At 49.2% G+C, this 11611-nt stretch overlaps 1 long non-coding RNA gene across 1 annotated transcript; it reads right to left on the bottom strand.

The window, feature by feature from the left end:
* Window positions 1-9457: 9457 nt before the first annotated feature.
* Window positions 9458-11609, bottom strand: LOC308583745. Its single transcript, XR_014006399.1, has 2 exons — window positions 11476-11609; window positions 9458-11318 (listed from the first exon to the last, which is right to left on the bottom strand). It is a non-coding gene; the product is annotated as an uncharacterized lncRNA (long non-coding RNA).
* Window positions 11610-11611: the final 2 nt, after the last annotated feature.

The raw sequence follows: 11611 nt of genomic DNA, 5'->3' as shown, positions 1-11611 counted from the left end.
AACAGGCAGCCAGCATATTAAGAGTCCTGGGCACTGGACTGGCTCGTGCCTTGTTTGCTTCCAGGGAAAAGGCACATGTTGGGCAAAAAAATTGCTGCTTAATAGCCTGGTTCTTTCCTTGAAAGTCCTGTTGGACAAATGGCCACTTCTGAATCAACATGCATAGAGGATCTGGCTGAAGCACATAGTTGAAATCATGGAATTGGCTACGGCAAGTTGTAGTAATGACCTGCGGGGAAAGCACTGTTCCACTCCTTTTTCCCCTCTCCCCCCCCCCCCCAGGCCTTGGGCTGGCCACTATGAGAAGAGAGTGCTGGACCCTTGAACTGCTCCAGCAGGGCTCTTTTGATGTTCTTCTGTTCCACTGGATATAATGGGACTTGCTTCTAAGCCAGTGGTTAAGATAACAGTCTTCCTTGCAGAGCATCAATTGCATCCTCCACCCCACTGTTCTGAGCCACGAAGGCCACTGCAAAGAAACCATCTCTGTCCACCCATTAAAAGTTCTAAGCACGCAGCAGGCACTGTGTTCTCCGTCCAGCCACCATGTACTACTGGGTGTAAGGATCAGGCCCAACCTCACCGTCACCACTTAACACAGCCCATGACATCACTCCTTTCTCTCTAGGCAATGAATGGCTGGTCCTTTTGTTGTTCTAATCCTGTTCTCTTTGCCTTATGCAAAACTGGTTAGTTTTGTTTTGCATCCAGGGTGGAAAAGGGCAGTTCCAATATTGCCTTGCTCTACAGCCACAATAGCCAGCTTCACACCGTTTAAATGTGGCACCAAAGAGGAACGTTTAGTGGGAAACAGAAATACGTCATGACAGCAAAAGGATTTAAGTGTTTGGAAACTTGTGCAGATCCGTTTCAGAGTAAACGAGACTAAAATTATTTGTTTCTGTTGGAGGGAGTTTTGCAAAATGGTTTTTAAACTTTTACTTAGACCTTACGTCCTGATCCTAAGCATCTTAGAAGAGAATTGATCCTTGTTTCAACCACTTACTTTTGGGATAGGGCCTTGTGGGTACATTTTTACGTGCCCATACTTAGAATATAATTTGTAATGCATATTCAATAAGGTGTCTTGAATAGTCTGCCTTTTAAAAAAATGTAACGCAAATGTAAAACCAACATGGTCTAGAATGTCTGTTCGTTGACAAACTTTTTTTCTGCCTTTTATCTCACTTTAACAATATTCACATGTGCCTGAGAGTAGCTTCAGGTAGGCTCAAAGGCGCTTTGGTGTCAAGTGTGAAAATTCCTTTGGTATTTTTGCTCGAACAAACCAAAGGCATTTTCACACATGACACCCTAAAAATTGCTTTTGAGTTCCTCTCACTATTTGTGCGCATATTGTTAATGCAGGACAGAAAGCAAAAGATGGACCATTTAAATTATATGTTGCCTTGTTGAAAAAAACAATCAAAATTATATCTATATATATTTATGTAATATGTGTCTGTGTGTGCCTATTTGTGTGTATATCATGTAGCCACTGTAGGTTTAACATTCACATTGCAAAGATGGGAAATGCAAAAAAAGTAACTTTTGTCCTTTTGTATGACTTGCATGAAAGTACATGATTGCTTTCCAGGAATTAAACTCAGGATTGAATTTAGTAACATTTTTTTAAAATGGCTTATAAATTTCTTCCTATGTCCTTTGTTTATGTGTATTTCAAAGGGGTGGTAATCAAGACAATTGGCTGTGGATTACTTATCCTTTAATAACAGCCTCTTGTGGTTTTTCCCTTCCATAAGATGACAAGTATGTGAAAGAGGCCAAGGCTGAATATTTGACCATCCTGATCATGAGTAGGAGAGGAGGTTAAGACAGGATGAACTGGAAGGTAACCAGTCCGCATTCAGTGACATTGAATATGCATCTTGGTTACTTCATGATAAGAAATCCAGAGTAAACGATACGGCGATACAACACCTGCCTCGAAGCCCCACCTTTTCATTGTGACAGGTCAGAGGAAGGATTATTTATGACTACTTGGTGGTGAACAAAATGCACTCTGCGCACACTAGGATTACTTCGTCTCATATTAGAATACTGAGGCCTAACTTGGAGGACGGGTTCCACTAGCTAGAATCCATGCTTGTGTTCACACATGCTTATTTCTCACTGAAACGTCAGGCCACGATTTGCACGTGGGAAAGTCGCTTTGCACGAAGTGGTGGACTGAGAGGACAGATGTTGTGTCTTGTCCCATGTCAGACTTCAAGAGGTGATGGCCTGCTTTTTGTTCTTTTAAAATGACTCCACAAACCCCCTCCACTAACTGAACTCAACCCTCCTTTCTGATGTGTTAGCTTATGATACTCAGGAGATACTTGATGCTCAGGCGAATCCCGAAATAATAATAAAAGAAGCGCCCATCCTGCCCTCCCGGCGCAGTTCTTCGTGACCCAATGGGCTCCGTTCACGCTTCCCCGGAGCGAAGGTTTCCTCTCCCCGCCCACGCGGGGGGGGGGGAGAAGCGATGCGCGCGCATCCCGCGGGGATCCGCTCTAAACCTTTGGTCGTGTGGATGCTGTAATTCGGGGACGTCGTCCTAGACACGTGTCTCTCAATTTCTTTCGGCGACCCTGCGGGGAAATCTTAGCTATGGGCTCCATCGTTCTCTCTCTAATCTCCTCGGCCCATCGCGGCTGGCTTTATTTGCACTAAGGCCCCGGCAGATGTTCCCTGGGCAGACATCGGCACGCGACTGACCTCAGCCCCTCGCAAGAATATTCAACCAATAATCCTTTCCAGTTCGAGGAGGGAGGCTAGGGAGAAGGGAGGCAGGGGAGAGGCAGCAAGAGGAGAGCACTGTCCCCAAAGACATTTCCCTTGTCCCAGCAGATCTCTAGCAGCCGAAACGTACAAGATACCAAAGGGCGAGGGGGGTTGTGGGGGGGGGGGGGGAGAGAGGCAAAGAAAAAAATAACTCGGGTATAACCAAGGGGTAGAAACTGCCCCCCTTCCCCTCGAGTGAGCGGTCTTGGAGGCCTTTCTCTCTCCCCCCCCCACCCCGCCCCCCCACCTCATTTTCAATCAAGTCCAACCCCACATGTTGGGGCCACGATCAGATTTGCCCATGGAAGGGGCTGGGAAGAGCAGCTGGCTGCAGCAATCTGATCGGAGAGACAAAGGAATGCCCCGTCGGTTCTGGGATCCCAGGTAAACACACAAGCTTTGTGATGAAAATGAGAGGCGAGGAGAGGGCCGGAGCAGATGATTTGCGATTTGGAAAAGGAGGGGGGAGAAGAGCGGAGGGGGAGGGGAGCCCCCGAGCTGCTGCTTATCTATCATCTGGCTTCTCTGTGTGCCAGCTGAGCCACGCGACTGGCCCTTTCTTATTCTAATCAGCACATGCCTTTGCAACTTTCGACAGACCTGCGGGAGAAACTTCTGAAGAATTAGACTCCTCTCTTTTTAAAAAAGGAGGCGGAAAGACATGTTCCCAACATGTATGTTTGAGCAATAGTTCGGCTGGAACTGCCAGACTCCTCTTTGGACACCCCCAAGCCCCAAACAAGCCGTCTCTGCTTTCCACCCACTTCATTTTTGTGTTGTGGTGTGTGAAAGGCTGGGGTTGCAATGGCACAAGTCTCAGGAGAGCAGGAGAGGAGTCCTTTCCCACATTAATTCTCCGTGGCCTGCACATGCTAAGCAGAAGGGGGAGAGGTGGGGGAGCAGGGAGGGGGCAGTGGAGCGATGAGTAAAAACTGTTCCACGTTAGAAAAGGAAAAGAGTTTTGTCTGGATGCAAGAAATGACATTATAATTATATAAGAGTGATGTGGCTGCGCAGCTCGATCCAATGGAAGGCCCGCACTGAATGTAATGCCCCCTCCCCGTCAAAATACGTATAGGATAGCAGCCTGAACTCTGAGCGAGATTCGCTTCCCAGACATAACTTTGCGCGCGTTTTCTTCGCATCCAAATGGGGCGCCCTCCGTTTTACCAACTGGGGCAGGTGCTTGCGCGCGCACACAAAAACAACCCACAGCGAGCGCCGTACGAGCTTCCGGAGGGCTCGAGTCTCTTCTTCCAAATCACACCCCTGCTCACACGCAGCATTCCTGAAGTTCATTTGCTCCCGGATCAAGCAGGTGAAAAGACGCCAGAGCTGATGGTGTCCAGAATCCGTTTTAGTGACGCGTCACTTTAGGTTGATCAAGAGTTCCCCTTTGTCCTTCATTCAAACCTTCATTCAATCCGGATTATTAGCGCTACAATCCTATACACACCCCTGAATTCAAGGGAACTGACTTAACAGGGCCTCTATGGAAGGCACCGCCACCCTATGATGCAGTTATGTAATTGTATGCTCTGGATCTATAGGTTTTCATCTTAGAGAATGTCTATTGCTTTGCTTTTTTCAGAATAGGCACCATAAATTAACCCTGATGAGGGGGTGGGGTTCTTCCTGTCCATTCTGCTGTGCCCAGCAGATTTCTGCTCCGAAGTCCTGCCTTGACTGCACCGCTGAGGTGGCCATTCACCACGGGGAAGTGGGCAGGGGGTTATTCCGCATTTGTGGAGTAGGCTCGTGTGATATTCCAGGCGGCTAACGGTTCTTCCGTGAACTTCTAAGCCAAACTTAAAAGTGCCCGATTTTTAACCAGCTGCAGGGGAAGCCCACCTCTGCTAACATGGGGCATTGTGTGGGGCCCCGGGACTCTCGGTGGCTTTTTCTTACCACAGACGCACGAGGCTACCCCTCTGAATTGGCATCCCGGACGTCTCCCCACCCCACCTGTGAGACAGGTGAGGTGGGGCGACGTCCCGGGGGCTGATCTAGAGCTTCCTCCACCGCCAGATCGGGCACCCACCACCAGGCGCGTCCCGCCGCTCCCAGCCACACCCGAACCCAAGTGCAAGACCTCGCCTGCCCATCTAAAGCGCAACTGTGATGCACCTGGTCGCAGCAGCCTGGCATTTCCATCATTCAGTCCGCGCACCACTTATATTATTAGCATAGCCTATGGATTGGTAGGAGGGAAGCAAATGCAGGCATGCAGAGCAACTGCATGGAAAGCAAAGAACAGAATCGTAGTATTGGAAGGGGTCCTGAGGATCATTTAGTCCACCCCCCTGCATTGCAGGAATCATATACTCAGCTACTGAGCTAAGACCCTTCCCAATACTCTCTCTCTCTCTGGTAAGGTGTTTCGATTTCAGTGAGGTTTTCTTGTCCCCCGCACCACAATTTGAAGATACCAAACAAGGGGAGGGGCTATTTATTGCATTAAATTCTACCATTCCTCCTGGGAGCTTCAACACATATCTTCCGCACCTCAATCTCATCCTCACAGCAACTTTGTGGGGGATGTCAGGCTGAGAGAGAACAGCTAGCTCAGGGTCGCCCAGTTAGTTTCACGGAGCAATAGGGATTTGAACCTGCATCTCCCTGGTTCTCACCTGACTAGGCCACCTGACTGTTGCTGCTGCTGCTGCTGCTGCTGCTGCTGCTGCTGCAGAGAAGCGACTAGCGTTATAATGAACCCCGATGCTGAGAGGGGAACGGGCAAGGATCTCCCTCACTCAGGTGACGTCGGCCTTTACCCTGAGTTTGCAACCCTGAGATCTGGACCTGTTGTGGTTCCACAAGGTATCCTTTCGGTCTGCATCCCTTCTCCCCCGTCAGGAGGGGGGGGGGAATCCAGAACGGCTCGTTTCGTGCCTTTTTTACTCAAGCGGCGCCGAGGGGAGATTGGCAGGTGACACTGAGCCACGACAGACATCACATCGCGCAGACAAATGTCTCGCGTGACGCGCGTTCCGGTGGAGCCAGACAGTGCAGGCATTCGGCAACCAAATTGCGCGCATGCATGTACGAACTGGCCACTTGACTATCGAATCGCTGGCTGGATCTAGCCAGCTCGAGGGATTCACTGCCACAAGATGCGAAGGCGGTGGTCTCCAGCACCGACGTCTTGGAAACAGGGCGAGGCATTTGTGGGGGGGGGGAGGGGCGCGACGGGGACTCTTGGTCTGCTCCAACAGTCAGCAGCCCTGGGCCTTTTCTTCCCACCGGAGCCCCCCAAGCTGCTTAGGGTCCTGCCCTGGCGGAAGCTGCAAGGACCCACGGCGCCCTGCCCTCGGATCGCAATCTCTTTCGAGATCCTCCGGAGCCAAAACGAAAGTTTCCCTAAGAAAAGGAAAAGCAGAGAAGCTTCTTCGAGGGCAGGGAGCCGCAGCTTCCCACCCACGCATCCCACCCCCTCTCCCACACACTTTATAATCCCCCCTTTTTTTTGCAGGGACAAATTCTCCTTGTCTCCCGCTAATGTCTCCTCCGCTGGCTAATGAGCTCGGCGTTGTACAGTAAATTTGCTGAGGAATCAAAAAGTATTTAAAAAGGGGTTGCGGCGCGGCCTTAATGAGGAAGGTAAGGATTTATGGCCTTTTCTGCTGCCGTCTTCCCAAGCGCCGCAAATAAAAACGACGGGGTGGGGTGGGGGGAATGAAGGATAAACTCCATTCAACATACTTCTAACTTAAGCTGCCTTTGCTGGGTGGGGGGTGGGAGAGAGAGAGAGAGAGAGAGAGAGAGAGAGAGAGAGAAATCCTCCTCCGGGACTGGAAGTGTGAGAGGGGAGTATAGAGACACGCAGGAACTGGGAGTGAAAAAACGCCATTTGGTTCGGAGCAGATGGCTGGCTAGGGGGTTGATCGCGTCTAAAGGCGTGTCATCCCCCTTCAGCTCGAATCCCTGAGGGCTCCCCTTGTCTTCAAAATCAATGAAAATTAAAGCGCAGAGAAAGGATGAATGGTTAGACCTCGAGTCCCTCCTTTGTTCGGCCCAGCTACTGGTGGGCAGGAGTTAAACTACAACAGCCTCCTATAGAAACACTTAAGTTAAACAGTCTCCCCGTTAGCACAGCAGCATCTGAAAGAGAAGGGGGGGGGGGAAGGACACACAAGCAAGGAATCAGGGCGGGGGGGGGGAGAGAGAAGGAGGAGGAGGAGGAGGAGGGGAGAGTCAAGAAAAGGAACTTTCTGCTTGATTTCCCCGATACAGAATCGCGTGGCATAAATTAAGTTGGAAGAGAATAAGCGCTTTGGGCAGGATTCTGACGGATTTTACGACGCCTTTCAGTTCCGCTTTGCGGGCCTAATCGAGAAATCTGCGCCGCGTCAGTTTAACAAATCCTTGAGAGCGAAGGGAGGGTGGTTAAAAAGATTCGGAGAGACTTTGGGGGTTCTTTGGGGAAGGGTGGGGGAATCCAGGGGAAAGGGAAAGGTTTCAGCCCCTGCGCGTGTTTAACTTTTGATTCCCACTCCTTCCAAAACAGGAATGTAAATGAGCGAAATCGCCCCTCCCCAGTCGCCTTTCCAAGCTGAATCTACAGTGGATCCTAAATCTGCAAATCCAGCAAAGGGAGAATTCCATCACCCGCTCCTTCTCTCCCTCCTCCCTCCCTCGCAATGTTGGCAAATGCCTTAGAAAAAAACTATGGGGAGCTTCTCTTGCGCAAGACATGAATGGGAATGAGGCTTGAGAAGTCTTTAAAAAAAAGAAAGATTGCACTCCAGCCTGACTGATAGTTGGCAAGAGAATGCATTGGTTACACAGCTCAAGCTGGTGGTGATATATACACATACACATTGTACTTCATCTCATTTGTGGTTCCCAAAGAAAGTGCAGTACAGAGGAATGGGGGAAGGCAGGGCATTATGGAACAGCATCTTACTGTCCTCTTGTCCCCACCTGTCCATTCCTCTTGGTTGCTGTCCCAAGAGATAACTGCTGCAATGACTTCTGGAAATCTATAAGCTTCCTGGGAGCAAAAAGCTACAGCATCATTACTGCAATTTTCTTCCAGTTTGTGGAACTGGGCCGAAGGAGAGAGGAGCTCTCGCATGTGCAAACCAACCAGATCCAGAATAAACAATATAAAACCATAATGTGTGTGATGAATATACATCTGGAGAAAGATGCATCTAAACGTCACTCTGGATTTAAATCGGAGCATGCAGGTTTTTCAACCGATAGTTTCAAAATGATATGTCGTCATCACCTCCCTCCTCCCCTTAAACTGCCCAGGTGTGCCAGTTCTAAACAGGTCATGGTGAAACAAAATCCACTGCACTCAGTGAGATTGTTTCCACTAGTGTACTTAAGAATACATACACTGCAAAAAGAAAAGAAAAAAGCCTTGTGTGTCTCCGTAGCTGAGGATTTGCTGCCTGTGTCTGTGAAAACTCGCACACACCTTGTGTGACTTGTTCAATAATTTACTGCATTCAGGTTTCGTGCTCCAGCAGCTGTGCTTATGCTTCACACTAGTATTCCCTTTCATGTTAGTTCTCCGTTGGCTAGCTTGTCTTGTCTTGCGGGATACCTCAACACCACCAGGTTCAAATTCCTGCTGAAATATAAAGATGGCCGAATAGCCTTGAGTCTGTTATGAGCTCAGTCTAACAAAGTGAGATGAGCGCCGCAACCCCAGAGTCTGACGGTCCCTTTACCTTTAACCTACCTCTCAAGGTTGTTGTGAAGGGGGGAGGAATCCCACCCATGTCACCCTTAAGTCCCTTGGGAAAAGAGTGGGACAGAAATGTGTCTGCCCACCAATCTCTCAGTCAACTTAAATCTCCAACAAAACACATAATCCCCTTCTCGCCTGCCTTTGCGTCAGCGTCCAATGTCAGCTTTGGATTGCTCTTCTTTTCCTGAAGCACATGAGGCAACCAGAATCCCAAGAGAAAGATGGAGAAAATACACTTAAAGTATCTTAGCAAGGGGGACAATTATCCACTCACAGCTAGAACAATAATCAATGGCTTAAAATTCCAAGGAGATCAGCTGAATTGAACCTTAGGGAAAACCTGCCTAGGACGAAGGAAGGAAGAATCTCTTGGAAGGGTATGAAAGGTGAAATCTCTCTCTGAGTTATCTCCCTCAATGACTTCTTGTGAATTTCCAGAAGGCATCTCTTGGAATGCTGCACGGGATGGCTGTTGTCTGATCTAGCAAGACAACATTGGCTGTAGCTCAGCTTCTGCTCTGCATACAGAAGGTCCCAGGCTCACTCGCTAGTATCTCCAGGTAGGATCTGGGAGGTCCCCTTTCTGAAACTTGCTGCCAGTCCGTGTAGAAAAGTTCTCCAGCAGGAATTCCTCACATGGCTGACTAAGCATGTTGAGGGTTTAAATAAAGGCAAAGTCAGCTTAGAGCAAGAGGACTCTGCAAAGTTGCCTTATACAAAGTCTGGCCTGGTACCATCTTCTGGCAGGGCTGAGAATGATCCTCAAGCAGGCCCATGCCAGCCCAGATACCTGAGACCAAAGCCAGGACCTTCTGCTTGCAAAGGATGCGCTCTGCCACTGAGCCAGGCTGCCTCTCTAATGTGTGAACCAGTGCAAGAAAGGACCAAATCTGTTGCTTTGCAGGGAGGAACTGTGTGTTTAGGGGCCAATGTCTGTTGCAGAATCAATACTGGCCTACTATATTCAGTTGGAAGTCTCCAGGTTTAATGGCAATGTCAACGGCTTGGAATGACAGACTCATCTTCTTCCATGCACATTCAAATAGTGATTTTCTTTTAACTGACCTTCACCAGCAACTTGAAGAAGTGTTTTAGATCGTGTGTGTCCCCCCCCCTTTCGTGCCCACTTCCCTCCATGGTAAAATAATTTCTGATCTAGACATCTGCTTCAATGAAAGTCACATTTCCTCCTGCAAAAACACACTTCCAAAGTGGCCATAAAGAAGAATGAGCAAGCCATACCTACAGGGCACTCATTGTGGCCCAATACTCTCCCTTGCCCACCAGCTTAAGCTGCCCCCTGAAAAGCTCTGTTGCAATTCAAATGACATTTACACAGACAGTTACACCTTGCATCCCAATGAAGCACACCAGGCTAGTCTTTGCTGTTTGCTTGTTTACAGAGGTGTTTTGTAACAAGGCCCAAACCAAGGAAGGCGGGGAGAGTGGAGTGGGGTGTGGGGGAGTCGCCTTCTCTGTCTCCTCAGCCCCCCTCCCTTTCCTCATCAAGTCGAAATTAGTCACCTTCAAACTTTGTGTGTTCAAATCCTACGCTTCTACCATCAGGAAGCAAGGGAGACTAATAAGACTTGCTCTGTCAGCGGCAGCATCCCCGTGTGTGTGTGTGTGTGTGTGTGTGTGTGTGTGTGTGTTAACCAACACAAAAGCTCCAGTGTCTGATGGATGTGTAAAAAATAATAATAAGGTGACGGTTGGCATAAAGTTTTTTTTTTTTTTTAGGTAGGGAGGGGAAGGAAGGCTGGAAGGGATTTCTTTAAAAATGTGTGCACATTGTTGTAGAGGCAGTAGCGTGCGCCGAGGGGAGCTCTTTCTCTCGTTTGTATTGTGCAAGGAGCAGGTGCTGCCTACATTACCATACAGCTGAGAGCACAAAGGGCCAACTGATGCAGGCCTCACATAATAACAAACTGCCTTAATGACAGCCACGCGAACGACACACACCAAACTCACTTTTTTCCCTTCAAAAAAATGAAAAACTAAGCTTCAAGGAGGAAAAAGGCAGAGAGACAGAGTGAAAAAGGAATGGCGATCATCTTCATCATCATCCTAGGGGAAGTGGAGCCGTTCCATGCAGTTCACCAAGAAGCCAGGGGAAGGGAGGAGGGGTGTGTTTCTTTTTGGGTCTTTAAAAAGCAGGACTGTTTACCAAGCCAAGCTCCCCCCCCCCCGCATCTCCCCCGCCTGGAACTTAACACATGGGTCTTTCCCGGATTGTTTGAGCATGAGAGTCTCGGGGGTGTGTGCCGCATAATGATCAGCAAAGGGAGCGCGCAGATTCCGAAGTGCTCTCGATACTTTGGGGAACTTAAACCCATCCAGGAGGTCCTGCCGCGTCCTCGAAATTTATTTCCCGCCGCCCCCCGGTTTGCTCCCCCAAGAACACCTCTCACTTAGGTAGCCACGTGGAAGGGAACTTTAAAAGAACACACCCCACAACTACAACTTTGCTCGGCGCGATTGTCTCGCTCGCTCTCCTCCCTCCTCCAGATGGGGGCATTTATAAACCCTCAAAAATATCACAGTGGCCCCACGTGCCAGGTTCAAGGTATTCGGTTTCAGCCGGGCGTAACGCTGATCTGGTTCCTTCCCTCGGTTGAAGGATATCCTTAGCGGCGGATAGATGTCGTTGCCAAGAATGTACTTTAAAAAACAAAACAAAAACGTGCGTGTTACATTTACACCTTTCAAGACGTTCTGAGTCTCGGCTTGTTTTCCTGCGGGAGCCTGAGTTTCTCCTGCGCTTATAACGTTCAGACATGAGTGGAAGAGAGGTCGGTCGTGTGTGTCTGGGTGTGACCGTCCCCTGAAAGCAGAAGGGAAAAGGGGGGGGGGAGAGAGAGAAGGTTGATTCTTGCAGCTTCCAAATTTGCAGGAATGTAAATGAACCCCCCCTCACTTTTTTGTGAGAGCCGCAGGGGAGGGGAAGAGGCGGAGGGTTGCCCATTTTACAGCTCACTGACCATTTGGCGATCCATTGAGAGGAGGGCTTGGAAAAGTGGTTCCTTTGTGGCCGCTCTCGCCAGATTGGGGGGCTGCTCATTTGCATCTCATTAGCTATGCAGGCGGCCGGCGAGATATAAGGCAGGCAGGCGCCCG

Source organism: Podarcis bocagei (assembly GCF_964188305.1).
Source record: "Podarcis bocagei genome assembly, chromosome: 3".
NCBI classification, from domain to species: domain Eukaryota; kingdom Metazoa; phylum Chordata; class Lepidosauria; order Squamata; family Lacertidae; genus Podarcis; species Podarcis bocagei.
Note: the sequence above shows the minus strand (reverse complement) of the source record. Positions and strands in the feature narration are given on the sequence as shown.